We start from the raw sequence: 15,083 nt of genomic DNA on the forward strand, positions 1-15,083 counted from the left end.
TGATGGAGATTGCCCTCCCCAAGATGGGAGAGTTGTTGGTGATGATGATGACGATGATTTCCCCCTCCGGGAGGGAAGTTCCCCCGGCGGAATCGCTCCGCCGAAGGGCAAAAGTGCCCATCCCAAGTTACGCCTCGAGGCGGTGGCTCTTCGTCCCGAAAGTCCTCTCCTTATTTTTTCTAGGTCAAAATGACTTATATACCAAAAGATGGGCACCGGAGGTGGGCTGGGCTGAGCACAACCCACCGGGGCGCGCCTGGGGGGCCTGGCGCGCGCTGGTGTCTTGTGCTCACAAGGTGGCCCCCTCCGGTAGTTATTTGCTCGAGTATTTTTCATATATTCCATAAAAATTCCTCGTGAATTTTCAGCTCATTTGGAGTTGTGCAGAATAGGTAGCCTGGCGTAGCTTTTTCAGGACCAGATTTCCCGCTGTCGGAATTCTCCCTCTTTGTGTGAACCTTGCATATTATGAGAGAAAAGGCATTAGAATTACTCTAAGAAGCATTATTATGCATAAAAACATTATAAAAACAGTAGGTAAACATGATGCAAAATGTACGTATCATATAGGATGTATTATTATGCGACTGAGTCGATGGTGAATGCTATGCACATGGGCACATACATGTGCCATGAGTCGGCTCGAGGTCTAGGCATGTCATTATGATGGTCCATCGCTGTTTGCACCAAAGTGGAACTTGTAGGGAACATGAGCGGCATGGTAGACGTCACCGCGATACCTGGAAATACGGAATGGGACGGTAGTGCCTTCATTCCATTCTGGCCATGCCATGTTATCGAGGTTGGGCAGCTTGGTTAGTAGGGAAAAGTCCTAAATTGCATGTTTGATTTTCACGTCCATCTCTCCTACTCCCACTTTTCCACCTCGAACTCGCAGCAGATGGTGTGCTCTCTCTCTTAGCTGCCAATGGTTGCTCGATGACTATGTCTTGAAAGACTTCATTGGGGAGGAAAACCGAGATGTAGTTGGCATAGCAGGCATTCAAGACCTCCATAACAGTGAGGTGGCGGGGAACCGACGATGGTAGAGCATCGTTGCGGCATTGGGCAAACTTTGGCATGTTGATGGGCGATTAGCGGCCTGACAGCAATCGGCCTACCCGCTGAGTGGTGGGGTATCCATGCTAGGGATACAACAAGCATATTCGCAAGTCAAGTGACCGTATTGTGCTTCGAGCTCAAATTTATTGATCTCTTCCTATATTTGAAACAGTTTGTTAGAAGGCTCCTCTATTTTTTAGTACACAGATTGTGTAAAATAGAACAAACAGGAAAAAAGTGGACTAAGGGGTGTCGAACCCGCGACCTACATATTAGCAGTGCAGCAGGCAATCCACTTTGCTAGCAGTAGAATTCTGATGAGTGCGACTGCAAAGCATTAACTATACCATGTTAAAATTTTGAATTCAAAGTTCATTTGAAAATTTTGAGCATCATTCAGGCGGTATTTCTCGGTAACTGCAATTGTCGCCCACCCACGATACAATTTTGGGATTCTGTAGCCAAAACCTTAATCCTAGTACGGGTAGACCTGGATCGACGATCGACTAACTAGGATGAGGTGGGTATATCCTGAAGAGTGTGGTAACTGCACATGAAATTGTGCATGTTGTACACTCCTTGGGAGACAATGAATAGTTTTTTAAAGATTATGAGAAGCCCTATGACAAGGTCAATATAGATATTTTGTATGAGTTGTTAGCTCGTAGAGGTTTTGGTCCTAAGTGGCTAGCTTGGATTAGAAGCTTAACCCAAAGTGGCTCTGTGGGAGTAAAATTAAATGCAGAGGAAAGTGATTTTTTTCCTTATTGGAAAAGGGCTAAGGTAGGGTTATCCCCTATCCCCTCTTCTATTTAATCTGGTGGTAGATGTCTTCCCTAGGATGCCAGTTAAAGGCTCTCAAGCTGGTCAGATAAGGGTTTATGCCCTATGTTGTTTAGTGGCGGGGTCATGTGATTACAATATGTTGATGATACTCTACTCTTCTTAGAAAAAGATAGTAGAGTGACTCTTAACCTAAAATGGATCTTGACTTGCTTTGAACAAGTATCTGGAATGGGAATTAATTACCATAAAGTTCTTTAGTGCCAATTAATATGGAAGCTAGTGAGTTAGATGGTTTTATAGATATTTTACAGTGTTAGATTCCCTATCAAGAATTTAGGTTGATAAACCAAGCAGAGAGGATTACAATCTTTATTGATAAGATCCTGGCCTGAATAGCTGGTTGGAGGGGCAAGATTCACTAGTAGAAAATAGGGCTTTGGTCCAGGACAGATAAGTGCAGGTGCATCAGTCGCGGTTCGTGAGGCCAGGACGTCCGCCGGGCCACGGGAGGCACCAGTCCCGGTTCGTCTGACCCCTTTGGTCCCGGTTCCAGACACGAACTGGGACTAAAGGTCCTCGCTCCTGGCACATCCCCTTTAATCCCGGTTGGTGGCTGGAACCGGGACTAAAGGTCAGTCTTCTGTCCCGGTTCTAGCCACCAACCGGGACTAAAGAGATGCCTATATATATGCTCGCCCTTTCCCACTCACTCCTTTGTTTTTTGGCCAGCCGGCGTGTGGGAGGTGTGTGCTGCTCTGCTCTCACCTCCTATGCACATGAGGTGTTCGATGAAATGCCCGAGCCACACTTAAGCTTTCTCCTCTTCAAGCTCCATTTTCCCCAAGATTTGTCTAGGTTTGGCGGTCCGTCCCGTCCTGTCCCCGTCCTCACCGCCGTTGATCGCCCGCGCCGATCTCATCACCGGCACCACCGTGGTGAGCCTCTTGTTCTTATCTTTTTTTTTAAAAAAAATTATTCTTACTTGTATGATTTAGATAGACACTTGTATAATTTTCTTACTTTTATTATTGTTTGTTATTATATAGTGCCATAGTTTTGGTATCCGCCCCCGTCGGCCCTCGTCCTGTTTATGATTCGCATGCGGTATATTATCTTTTATTACTATTTGTTTCATTTAGGGTTTATGATAACTATGCCGACCAACGTGACATAGATGTTTTTATCAAGGAGGTATGTGAACCGGAAATTCCAACCGACCCTCTTGTCGAGAGGTTAAATTTAGTTGAAAAAGAAAACAATTACTTGAAGAAAAAATTGAAAAGAATTGAGGAGGAGAAGATGGATTTGGAGTTGCATGTTGCCGATATCGTCGATGATCACAAGATTCAGATGGATGCAATGCGCTTGAAGAATAGAAAGATTAGAAAATATGCCATTGATAATGAGGCTTGGTATCATTATGCTGTTGGATCAATTGTTACCTTAGTTGATCGCATTTGTTGTTGCATTTAAATGTTTTACATAGTTGTATGTTAGTTTCAATGTATGTTTTAATTAGATGCTCTAGAGAGCTATATGTTGTTCTATGAGAACTATGTATGAACTTTATGTATTTATTTTTCCAGTAATAACATTTGATCACTACAGTACTTTGGTTTTAATGTGATGATGAACTTGTATTAATTTGGTCACTTCCCTATTCATGATGTTCTCTAATGTTTTTTGATACACTTAATCATATAAAGCACGCAGATGAACAGACATTGGATGTACGGTGACTAACGCACCTCCGAGTACATTGATGGCATGCATAATTTTCTCGAAGTGGCTGAAGAAAACAAGTAGAATGGTTTTATGTATTGACCATGTACTATCTGTGGGAATACGAAGGATTACTCTGACACGAAAACCCTTCACTTGCACCTGCTTGAGAAGGGTTTCATGCCGCATGCACTATAATGTTTGGACCAAGCATGGAGAAAGAGGGGTTATGATGGAAGAAACGAAGAAGAAGAGCATGATGACAACTATCGCCCTGAATACCATGATACTACAACGGGGAAGCTGAAGATCAAGAGGAACCAAATGATGTGCCCGATGATGATCTTCGCCGGGTCATTGTTTGTACACAGAGAGAATGCCAAACTGAAAGGGAGAAGTTGAAGTTCGATCGCATGTTAGAGGATCACAAAAAAGGTTTGTACCCAAATTGCGAAGATGACAACACAAAGCTCGATACCACACTGGAATTGCTGCAATGGAAGGCAGACAATGGTGTATCTGACAACGGATTTGGGAAGCTATTGAAAATAATGAAGAAGAAGCTTCCAAAGGATAACGGATTGCCTGACAGTACGTACGAAGCAAAGAAGATTCTATGCCCTCTAGGATTGGAGGTGCAGAAGATACATGCATGCCCTACTGACTGCATCCTCTACCGCTGTGAGTACGAGGATTTGAACACATGCCCGGTATGCGGTGCATTGCGGTTGTCGGATCGTGGGTTCCGGCAAACCCTTGAGGTTCGAACACTGGGGTGCGCACGAAGAACTCTCTCTCTCTCTCTCTCTCTAGCTCGCTCGCTCAGTGATCCACAGCCTAGCTCAACAAACTCGGGGAACAGGAGACACAGAGATTTATACTGGTTCAGGCCACCGTTGTGGTATAATACCCTACTCTAGTGTGTGGTGGTGGATTGTCTTGCGGGCTGAGGATGAACTAGTAAAAGGGACGAACAACCTCAGGAGGAGAGGTGTTCTTGGGCTCAATGAGCTGGTGAGGGTTCGGATGGAGCGGATCCAATCCAAGATGAGTCGCCCCTTCTATGGTGGTGGCTAGTCCTATTTATAGAGGCCCGGGTCCTCTTCCCAAATATTAGGAGGGAAGGGATCCCACAACGACCAGATTTGAAGGGGGGCAGCTAGTACAAGCTATCCTGACAAAAGTAGTCTTCGCCTGCCAAAGGCTCTGGTGGTGACGGTGTCCTGGGTTCCACGATGACCTCCGTCCTGCCGTCCTGCTGGTCTTGGTCTTGTTGCACCAATATGGAAACCTTTGCCTGATGCCTCGGGACTCTGCGCCTGCGCTTGCCCCCTTGGCACCAAAGGGGAAACTGGTACACTGCGGCCGCTGGCGCTCGCCAGGCTTTGGTCGTCATGGCTCACGTCACGTGAACCTTGCGAGGTGCCCCTTGCATAGATAACTCCGCTCCTCAGGAGCCAGCCTAATGAGGCTGCCCCTAGGGAGGTCTTGGTGTCGTCCGCCTCGCGAGGCTTGGCCCATCGCGAGGGTCTTGAGCTGCTACTGTCGATGTTGGGCCGTACCAGGCCGTTGGTGGAGCCACGCCGTGGGCCGCAGGCAGGCAAGTCTGGGTACCCCTTTTCCCAGGATGCCGACAGTAGCCCCCAGGCCCAAGGCGTGCTCGGACTTGGCTTCGAGGCGAAGCCAAAGGGCAAGTGCGGAGCGCCGCGGGCCCCAACCGCCTGCGGCCTTGGTCGACGCGTGGCGACTGATTGGACGTGGGTGTCTCCGCTTCCCCACGCTGCCTCGGCAACCATTTGACTTGACGAGACCATGCTGCATGCAAAAGAAAACCATCATTACCTATGATCATGGAGGCCGGCGGTTGGCCTCCTTCTGGCTATAAATGGGAAGGGGGTGCGGAGCCCCCGTTGCTCATCTCCCCGTTCTTGTTGGGCTCTCCTTCTTCTTCCTCGCCGTCTTGCCACAACACCCATGGCTCCGACAAAGAGGCTTTCGGCCACGGAGAAAGGGATGGCCCGCTAGGAGGGGCCCGGCTCGCCGCCGCCCAAGAGGGGGTGCGGCCGCCCCCGTAAGCGCGCTGTAACTCCTGCTGCGACCCCTCGGGGGCACGGACGTGCTCCTTCAGGGCCCGGCGTCCTCCTTGGCGGCCGCATCGGCGCCTGCTCCCGCGACGGCGTGCCGTGGTCACCCAGCCTCTTCGGCCGCGCTTCCATTCGGCGGAGGTGCTTCCGGAGTTCTTGTGTGGTCCGAGCAGCCGGCTGGCACTTGGCTCCAGCTCCCGCGCTCCTTTGCTAGCGAGATGCCGGCCGCAGGTCTCGACGGCCTTTGGCTACAAGCCGACGGCTGCTGCAGCAAGTCCTCGTGGGTTGCGGTGGAGGTTTCTGCCGCGGGCAATGCGGTCCTGGCCCGCGGCTGGCAGACATTCGCCCGCGCACGCGGCCTGAGCAGGAGGTGCACCCTCCATTTCAGGTAGGACGGCGTCGCGACCCTCTTTGTGGGGGTATTCGGGGAAGATGGTCGCCGCGCTGGGTGCTGCCCCGAGGAAAGCGGCGGAGACGACGAGCTTGGCCTTGACGACGGCCGCGTCGATGCCGAGGGCGAGCTCACCCTTGGTGACGGCCGCGGCTTGTCCAGCAGCAGTGGCCCCTCCTCCGGTGACAGCTCCGGCAGCAGCGGCTACAACCAGTGTAACAGCCTGGTTTTTGGCCCTTTACTTTTTCTTTTTGATTTATTAGTTTTTGCTCTATTTTTCTTTTTGGAGTGGTTCTGTGGCCTTGTCACCTGAGAAATTATCTTCATTTCATCTCCCAAGTGACTCATAATTCTCCAATCTACTCCAAGATCATGCCACTTCCCTGCTTGACCAAACCCTAATTTCTTTTTCTCAGGAATATTGCTTTTTCTATTAAAGGAATAACCCTATTTACCCTAGGTTGTGAAGCAACCTATATTTCTGTCCATCCAAAAATTCCCAAATAATTCTCATAATTCCTTTGGGTCATATGTTGCTCAAATATGCCCAAACTTTCCTGTCCTAGCCCAAGAATAGTTCCCCAATAATTATTCTTCATTTCTATCCAGAGTGGCATTTTGTGAAGGAAGTGCCACCTATCCAATCTTGTTTGCTCCCAAACTTGTTGGGCATTCTTTTATGTCCAAATAATTGCCTCATGCCAAAATTCAAATTTATTTGTGTAGCCAATCTTCCTTTGTGATTTTTCAAAGTTTCTGTCCAAATAGAGGCCTTGTGAAGGAAGTACTAGCTAGGGTTATCCAAATGAGTTGAAATTTTACATGCCTCCTCATGTGCTCATATAATTACCCTCCTCCAAATTTCAGCCGCATCCAATCATCTATGTGAGCATAGGACCAAATCTTTGATTTTGGCAATATTTCCAGGTTGTGAAGCAAGTGCATTTTATATTGCTTCAAAAATACTAATAAATTACCAGATTGTGATTCTACCCTTATAACATCTCTCCACCAAATTTGGCACCATTTCACTTAGCCAATATTTCTCTAAAATTATTGCAAGTTTCTGGTCAGCAAGGATGTTTGTGAAGCAAGTACCATTTTGGTAAATCCAATTGGTATGAAATTTTTACAGCATCATTTTATGACCAAATCGTCATCCGATGCCAAATTTGAGATCAAGTTGATGCTTCATGTGAGTGCATCATCATACTAAAGTTTCTGGACCATTTTGGTCAGTTGCAAAGAAACTATATTAATTCCTGCTCATTTCTCCTCAAACTCTCTCGGATTGTAGTTCCTCCTGAGTTAATCATCGCACACAACTCCATTGACCACAATCAAGTTCCTGTTAATCACCTGTGCATGTCCAAGTTTACTGCAGTAAACTTTAGACGTTGATTACCATTTAACCACAGAGCTTTTCATCGATCTACCACCGCAGTTGAAACCTCCCCTGGAATAACTTACCACTAGACAACTCGTTCCAGCCTTTGGCACTTTCTCCTCGCCAGCTCATGCGGTGATCGCCTCTTTGGCATGCCATGGACGCGAGCTGGATGGTTTCTTGCTCGGGCCCCTCCCCCTCTCGCCGTCTTCGTGCGCGTGAGCGTGTCCAGCAGCTAGCCCGCGTCGTTGCCGTCCTCCTGGAGCCATCTCCCCCTCCTTAAGCCCCTCCATCAGCGCTTGTTGCCGCGCGCCCACGGGTGAGCTGTAGCCGACCGACTCTCTGCTCGTCCCTGTGCACCTCTGTAGCTCGTGCCCCTCACCCCGGCTATATTATAGCCATCCCCCGAGCCATTCGACCTCACCACCAGCCTTGCCTCGCTCCACTACCCCTCCCCAACCTCTCAAACAAGCTCGAGAAGCTCTCCTGCCCCTCCCATGGCCGAAGCGTCGCCGCGGTGCTCCGCTCAAATTCGGCCGACCTGAGCCACCCCTCCACTCCCTGAGCTCACCCACGTCTTGCCCGTGCTCCGGCGACCCTCCCCAGCCCCTCCATTCTTCGCCGGAGTACCCCTGGCCGTCTTTCCCCAGGTTCGGCCGCCGCTGCCCGAGCCTCTGTTGCCTGGCACCGTCGTCGCTCCTCTCTTCCCCGGCGTCGTTCCTCCCTATGGATGAGCGCGGCGCAGCCACCCGAGTCCTCCGGTGCCTCCCGTTCGACCAGAGACAGCAGGAGCTGCACCGGCCATTGCCCGCGTCGCCCCTCGCCTGCCCCGTCCTCTGCTTCGGTCGGGCCAGCGGGAGGAGGAAGAAGACAGGCCCAGGCGGGCCCCGCTCCTCTTCCCTGACCCCACCCGTCAGCCGCACAAACCCCGGCCCCGCTTCTGCGTGCGTTGACCCAGTGGGCCCACGTGGATAAGTGACGGGCCCCACCCCACGGGACCCGCACGTCAGCGACCCCAAGCCCCGGGCCCAGCCACTTAAGTGGAAGCGCATTTTGCGTAGGTACGTGTTCTTTTAATGAAAGCGTACTTTTGTTCTCCTTCGGTCTGAAATACGTTTTCTCAACTCTGAAGACGTATTTATGAGAATGCGCTTTCTCTTTTTCAGCTCAGCCGTCCGAAGTGGTTATTTTGTGAACGTTCACTGTTTTAGCCCTTTTCTGCATAAAAAGTGAACGGCCACAACTTTTCACTCGTAACTCCGATTGAGGTGAATCCAATGCCCACATCTTTGTTTCGTCGAGCCCGTTCTATTGGTTTCATTTTCACTATGGTCTGACACTGTGAAAATGACCATTTTGCCCTTGCCCTTATTCAGCCCCCTCCAAGAGAGGAACTTTTCCGGTCATTTGTTTCGCGATCGTTCCGCACTTCTCCCCGGTGCATTCTTTATTCCCAGGCAAGACACAACCACCATTTGCATGATAGTCATCCAGTAGCATTGGTTTTCAACTTGAATCTTTAATAACTGTCTGTTTGTTTTGCTATTGCTGTCGTTATTTCGGTTATGCTTGTGGATCGGGGATTACCGTCATGTGTTGTTATCTTGCACTCTGTTATCTACCTGCTAGTATTACTTTAATATTGGCCATGTTTGGTAGTAGTACATGTTGGGTTGGTCATGTTCTTCGATGCATGACTGTCGTCGGTTACCGAGTACCGTTGATATGCATTGTTCTTTTTCCGTTAGTTGGTTAAGTGTTTACTTGGTAATGTTATTGATGTGTTCGTGCATGGTATTTATTGTTGATGGTAGTGGCCATGTTATGCTATGAGTAGTGTTGTACTTGTAATATTCATGCTCGTTAGTATGCCCTGCTTAGTTGGATACGATTTCATCTCGATATGGTTGATAGTTATGTTGTACCCTCATAATTATGTGATATCATGCTCATGCATTGTAATTGCATCATGTTATTTTATCATGGCTCAGCATATTGCATTCAAGTTTAACCGGATTAAATTGAACTTGAACAACTGTTGGCTGAGTCATGGTGCCACCATATCGAGCTGACCAGTGCAACCACGCTTGCCTTTTGGGAAGGTCCTAACTGGGTCAATTGTCATGCCTCTCGCCGGTACCTCCAACGAGGGAAGGTTATGGGCGCACGCTACCCTGATCAGGTCACCGGACATAAGCCTTGTGTGCCTGTTGTTATTGTTATGGTACCTTGTCCCCGTTTGGGACCGTTTATGTTTTGCCACGACGGTGGCCGTTGGTGTCTTTGGTAGGCACGGGGCCAACGAAGACTTAGCCCAGTGGGGAGTGTGTCGGAGTGGTGGGGAGAGTGTCATGGCAGTAGATCGGTTTTGTCGGAACGCTGTTGGTCCACCCGAATGAGAGTGCGAGGCCATGGGTTTGGTGGTGTGGGTACAGTGTGCTAACCTCTGCAGAGTGTCTATTAAATCTATCGATAGCCGCGCCCGCGGATAAGGGCCCAGTTCGTAGTTGGTCACACTGTGGGTCAATAGTAATAATAATAATGTGCTTAATAACAACCCTGGTTCGATGATGAGATAAGTCGGTTATGTGATCCGTGAATGATCACCGTTTCGTTACGAGGTAACCCGTTGAACAAAGATTGGTTCCGTTTGTGATCCTTGAATGATCACCGTGGTATCAAGGATACCGAGTGTTGGATATTCGTGATGTTGTGCGAGAATCGTGGGCAAAGATCAAGCTCCTTGTGGTCATTTAATGATTACTACGGTATTGTTTATACCAAGCTTGATTTGATCCCGAGATGATCGTGTGATGTCCGAGGTTGGTAAGTGATGCATGTGTTGGTTACGAGGTAACCCGAGCAGAATAAGTGGTGCATATAGTGTCATCATGTTGCATGCTAGTATCGTCAGATTTATATGTTCATGGCATGCTCATATTGTTCTAGCTGTATCATGTATATGTTGTTCATGTCATGTTATTCTGATGATCTCATGATAATTCCTGCTTAACCTGTAATTGCCATGCTGTTGTTTGTCTTGAATGCTTCTGGTTATTGTGAGCTTGCAAGTACATTCAATGTACTGACCTGGCGTGTCATGCCAGTTTGCAGGTCATGCCGGATTTGATTTCTTGTTTGCCGTGGATTCCTTGTTTGCGAGATAGGATACGCGTTCCAGCCAGAGTCCCTGCAGAGTGGAGTTCATCACCGCCGTCACTGTTCCGCTGATAGAGTTATTCCGCTGCTTCGTGTTGTTCTGCTGCTTGCATGTAGCAACCATGGCACGTGTAGTGGTTCCGTGCCGATGTAATCCCCTTGTATCACTATAGCTTGTAATAAAAGCTGATTTGTTCTATGCTAAGCAGTGTTGTATTCCAGAAGACTTCTCCTTGATCTTTGGTCTGGAATACGGGGCATTTCGGTTTCTCTGAGCTGGGGTGCCACCGGCTTGGTATCAGAGCAGGTCTGGCTGTAGGACTCCCTTGTCCATGCGAGTGGTAGAAACCGGTAGAAATCGGTAGTTTAAAGTCTGGCTTGGTTATTGCATTTGGTTGCTGCATTTGTTTGTTGCATAGCATGCATATAGCCTTAGTATTCATGCTAACGATTTTATCTGGTGAGTGTAGTTGGCATCGGGTCCTGATCCACTACAGCTCAGCCGATGCATTTCTCTAGTTTTCTTTTCTTGCTTGTTCTTCGGTGTTTGGTGTCATTTTTGTCCTAGCAAAGTGATGCCAAGTGATCCCGACATTGTTCGCAGAAATGGTGCTCAGGTATCGCGCCGATGTCCTCCTTTCAGCCCGCCTATCCTTTCGTTGATGGACATGCTTCTATCCCGAATCACCCTTTCATTTTGTCATGTTGGCAACCCTTAATGATCTTAGTTATCAAGAAAGCACAATGTCAGGAGCCTTAGTTTTTCCCCGCTATCCTATTTCTGGGACGAGTACGGATCTTTTTCCGTCCGCTTGATAATAATGTGGTTTGGACCTTCGTGTCCCACTACATGATTACCGAGTGCATCCTCGCCTCCGAGCTAGTCCAGGTTGCTACCTGTCTAAGCTAGCACTTGGTGTAGCGATGTTTGCACAATTTCTCCCACACATCTGTTCGTCCTCGTGCACAGCATCACAGCATGCTAGATCGTAGAACCGGAGATCCCGCGAGATTTTTGTGCTTAAGTAGGCATGCATATTGTGTGACTAGCAGTAATATGTGACATTGATTGTGTGTGAATTGTTTGTTGTTGTGTGTTTTGTTTAGTTGAGTTTTCTTTTGCTTCTTTATTTTTGGGCCCCGGAGTTACATTAATTTTCCCCTATAAAGAGTTGCTCATCAACTGACACCAGACTCGAAGAAGTGATAAGGAGTTCAAATATTCGGAAACTCAGCTAAACAGAATGAAATTCTCAGCCGTCTGCAGTAAAATGGGGAATATCTGATCTTGAGGCTGATAATCAATTTTGCATTAGTGTGCACCCCTCACAACAGTACCCGATAACTCAAGTCTACATCAGTACAAAATCCTCACAGCAGTAATGATCAAGTTAGCAGCAAGACAAGTTAGGTACAAGCTCAATGGTATATTTTCAGTCAAAGGTATGGATCATATACAAATTTTTGGCTCAGCAACGCATGATGCTTGAAATATGTTATCACCCGAAATAAAGTCAGAATGTGATATGCTCAAGGAAGACAGCCAAACAAGTTTTCTAATGCAAATAATCAGCCACAGAATATTATGGGAGTGTGTGTAGATTTCAGTCTGCATGTTAGTATGAAGCTTTGGATGTAAGAAATTCAGTATTTCTACAAGATATGACACACTTAGTAGGCAGTATATGACAGTGCAATTCAAGGGTCAGATTCCCAATGATTTTTTCAGAGGTATCACTCCGCCAAGACAAATGTCTGACACAAAAATAGAGTATTCGGTTGCATACAATTCTTATACATATGGTGAGCTTGTATCCCCGGTCAGATCAATCACCCATACGGGATACGGCAATTATCAAGCAGATATACCTAAGAAAGGTACGGATCCAACAACCTCATGAGCCATGCAAATGAATATAAGCAGAGATACACATCTTATGTAATAGAAGGATCGACAAGATCTCGATAAGACATCACAGAATCAACAGTCTTGACAGTGGCCACCAAGGCCAATATTCCCGCACCGACAAGAAGATCTCATGGACTCTTGTCACCCTCTGGTATGGTTGGCGTCAACAATGAGCTCTGTATAGCTACAAGCCCCGATCATATGTCATATATGTGCGGACTCAGGTCAGAAAACTGGCACAAGGGGATAATGTCAAAAATATTGCACTAGCCACCGTCATGGTCATACGAAGAATCAAGGACATGTGTGGCCAAGTTATTTTAGTAAGGTATCTTGACAAAGAAAATCATGACTGTCGAAGGATGAGCCTGACAGCAAAGGTATGGTGATTTTTGCACAACCATCAGGGTCCGGATACCCAAATCAGTTGGAGGCCATAATTCCATATGGATCCACAAAGGCATACCCTCAGAGGCCTACTCTGTTTTACAAGAATTTCATATCCCGCTGACCCGCTTGGAATGGTTAGTGTGGAAAATCCAAATGAGTATACCGGCAAAATGAGAAAATCAAAAGCCGAACAATCAGCTCAGACCCGGTATACTCACCGACGGAATCAGGTACATGGTCAGTCTGTCAGGAAAAGCATTTGTCTGTCAGCCCCCTGTCGGGCCGGTCTCAAGATGTAAATATTTGAGGTATGACCCAGCTATAAATCCATACCCCGTTATATTGCTCACGACAAAAGGAAGTCGAATCTTTGGTACATATCTCATGCTCGAGCCAAAGGAATAAATCAAAATAAATCAGTACCACCTATGAGCAGTTAGATTCCGTCAGAAGATGGCCATGATTAATTCTCAGCATTTATTGAAATCAGGAGGCCTGCATTTATTTTAAGCAACCTCATGACAGAAGTAAAAAGATTTTCATGACCAAAAGAAAATTTATGCTCAGATCCATTGGATATCACCACAGGTATGGAGAATCAACATCAGTAAAAAGGAATTGGTATATGAGCAAAGACCCATCAGAATTCGGGGAAAGGTGAAGCAAGCCACCTCCAAGCAAGGTAAGTTGATCATCTGATATTCTTGGGGGAACAATAAATAAAGGACAAAGGATACCTGAGTTGGAAACGGTGTCCTCAAGTCATACTTGTTCCCTGAGCAACCAAATCTCAAGGACGAGATTTCTTTAAGGGGGTAAGAGTTGTAACAGCCTGGTTTTTGGCCCTTTTCTTTTTCTTTTTGATTTATTGGTTTTTGCTCTGTTTTTCTTTCTGGAGTGGTTATGTGGCCTTGTCACCCGGGAAATCATCTTCATTTCCTCTCCCAAGTGACTCATCATTCTCCAATCTACTCCAAGATCATGCCACTTAACTGCTTGACCAAACCCTAATTTATTTTTCTCAGGAATATTCCTTTTTCTATTAAAGGAATAACCCTGTCTGCCCTGGGTTGTGAAGCAACCTATATTTCTGTCCATCCAAAAATTCCCAAATAATTCTCATAATTCCTTTGGGTCATACGTTGCTCAAATATGCCCAAACTTTCCTGTCCTAGCCCAAGAATAATTCCCCAATAATTATTCTTCATTTCTTTCCAAAGTGGCATTGTGTGAAGGAATTGCCACCTATCCGATCTTGTTTGCTCCCAAACTTGTTGGGAATTCTTTTATGTCCAAATAATTGCCTCACGCCAAAATTCAACTTTATTTGTCTAGCCAATCTTCCTTTGTCATTTTTCAAAGTTTCTGTCCAAATAGAAGCCTTGTGAAGGAAGTACTAGCTAGGATTATCCAAATGAGTTGAAATTTTGCATGCCTCCTCATGTGCTGATATAGTTACCCTCATCCAAATTTCAGCCCCATCCAATCGTCTATGTGAGCACAGGACCAAATCTTTGATTCTCGCAATTTTTCAAGTTGTGAAGCAAGTGCATTTTATATTGCTTCAAAAATCCTAATAAATTACCAGATTGTGCTTCTACCCTTATAACATCTCTCCACCAAATTTGGAACCATTTCACTTAGCCAATATTTCTCTAAAATTATTGCATGTTTCTGGTCAGCAAGGATGTTTGTGAAGCAAGTATCATTTTGGTAAATCCAATTGGTATGAAATTTTTACGGCATCATTGTATGACCAAATCATCATCCTATGCCAAATTTGAGCTCAAGTTGATGCTTCGTGTGTGCGCATCATCATACTAAAGTTTCTAGACCATTTTGGTTAGTTGCAAAGCAACTATATTAATTCCTGATTCATTTCTCCTCAAACTCTCCAGGATTGTAGTTCCTCCTGAGTTAATCATCGCAGACAAGTCCATTGACCACAATCAAGTTCCCGTTGATCACCAGTGCACGTCCAAGTTTACTGTAGTAAACTTCAGACATTGATTACCATTTAACCACAGAGCTTTTCATCTATCTACCACTAGACAACTGTCGGGTGGTAGGTGCGACATATGCCAACGGGTGGCTTATCATGGTGGGTGCCAGTAAGACGTCGCGGGTGCCTGGAAACGGGATGAGGCGAAGACATGCACGCCGGCGAATCTTACCCAGGTTCGGGGCTCTCCG

Source organism: Aegilops tauschii, chromosome 4, assembly GCF_002575655.3.
Source record: "Aegilops tauschii subsp. strangulata cultivar AL8/78 chromosome 4, Aet v6.0, whole genome shotgun sequence".
NCBI lineage: Eukaryota > Viridiplantae > Streptophyta > Magnoliopsida > Poales > Poaceae > Aegilops > Aegilops tauschii.